Source organism: Mchenga conophoros, linkage group LG19 (genome assembly GCF_057382185.1).
Source record: "Mchenga conophoros isolate Kocher_MC1m ecotype Shallow Benthic linkage group LG19, M_conophoros_male_GT1.1, whole genome shotgun sequence".
Lineage (NCBI taxonomy): Eukaryota > Metazoa > Chordata > Actinopteri > Cichliformes > Cichlidae > Mchenga > Mchenga conophoros.
The window spans coordinates 29,676,756-29,678,677 of record NC_140544.1 but is presented as its reverse complement, the minus strand read 5'-3'; positions in this window follow the sequence as shown (position 1 = coordinate 29,678,677).

Genomic DNA, 1,922 nt, shown 5'->3' with positions numbered 1-1,922 from the left:
CTGCGACTCCCATGGGCCCTATGGCTTCCCCAGAGCCCGGTGCCTTGGCTTCTTCGGCTCAGTAATGACGTGAATACCACGGCTTGCAGCGTAAGACAAACAGTTGGTCAACTGCTGGCTGTTTGGCTGTGGTTTGTAAACAGATCAGCTGGGGGAGGAACAGTTACTCCCAGTGGAGATGAGACTGACTGACTATCCTGAGGCGGGAGAGCAAAAGGACAAGATACAAGGCTTATAGTTGTCTGCTAAATGTCCATGTTGCCTTGCCATCGGCTGAGATAAGGTTTTTGGTATGAGACTGTTTAGGTGGCCAAGATCATCCTTCAACCAAAGCATTTAGATTAGAGCACCCAATTTAACAAAAATCTAAATGCTAAAATGTTTAAAATGTGTGAGATACCGGAATTCCTACGAGGCTGCTCCTTCCATGACCTTGAAGTTTAAGAGGAGGGAGCAAGCAAGAGACTAATCCTTCTGGAGATAAATGAATACCTTCTTCAGTAAAAAGAATGTGTTAATAAACAAGTTATTTAAAAAAAAAGTTCCACTTATTTTCCATGTGTGCATTTTTTGTTGATACTGCATAGTGAAATGTCGACAACACTGGAGAATTTGTGGAATTAAAAAGACTGATAGCTGCTCGATACTCGTGGCATAAAAGTGAGAATAACTCTAGAAGGACATTTTAGCATAACAGCATTTGAGGCAGAACATCAGGAAATATCAAAAAACCCTCATGAGCATCTGTGCACAGAGCGAATCTTGGTTACATTCCTTTTAAAGAGTATGTAAATACACTACAGCCATCTCTTCACCAATGCTCCTTTTTTTGAAAAACACGTTTCGGATTTTTTTGATAACAGCTCCATCACAGTGTCAAAATGTTGATGCAGATTAAACAATGAAACCAAACAGATCTTGGCAAATGTTGACTATAAAAATCCCTGCAATACATCATGCTGTAATGAGCGAAGCACATGTCAGGGTAAAAGTGTGAGTCACGGTCGAAAGTTTTCGAGGAAGATTACTGACCCTGGCGTGTGTTAATAAGGCTGTTTATACTATGTGCCTCTGTGTTTAAGTAGAGCTGAATGATCCGGGATTAAACGGAGGCACGCACGCAGATGACAAACTGGTGTCGATGGGGGTTTGGAGGCCAGGCTTGTACGCAACACTTTCATATCAGCAGGGTGGCTCCGGTGGTCAGTCATCAAGTGTCTTTGTGCTGGTGATCAAAGAAGATTGCAGTCTATTGTTTACCATGCTATTCTCTCAATATACAAGAGGAAGCACTTTAGTACTGAACTCATCTGTCATCCTGACACATCTTGCAACTCAACAATTGCAAATCTGCTCTAATGTTCCTCTGTGAAGCATTGGGGTGTCTCCATTCACACTATGCTACACCTGGCTGTAAAGAAACACCACACCTGCAGATCCAGAACACCACAGATAGAGAGATTAATCACACTACAAATGGATGCTGTGATTGATGGGAAACAGCGTCCCTGTGGTCATATGCGAGATAGCCTGAGGAACCAGTACAAAAGGGGGCTAAATGGGCCATCATCTGGCATTCAGCAGTATTCAGACCAAAAAGGGCTTCTTCTTTCTTCTTAACAAGGAGAAGTGAGGGAAGAGAAGCTCCACATCTGCTGCTTTTGATGGTGCAGTTGCAAGTAGTTCCCCACCCTCCCTCTTGACCTCTTCGCTGTGGTTTTCCTCCTCTTCTTATTATTCCTACTTCCTCCTGAGAGGACATATTCCCACACTGTAACCAGAAGGAATCTTGGTTCTTTCTGGCGTGACTTTGTCCACTTTCGTCGCAGAGATACCCAGAAGCTCCCTGGGTTTGAAGGAGGGGCACGGTTAGAGGGGGCAAAGGGCTCACCGTCCCAAGGGACAGCCCTAGTCTTCCACAT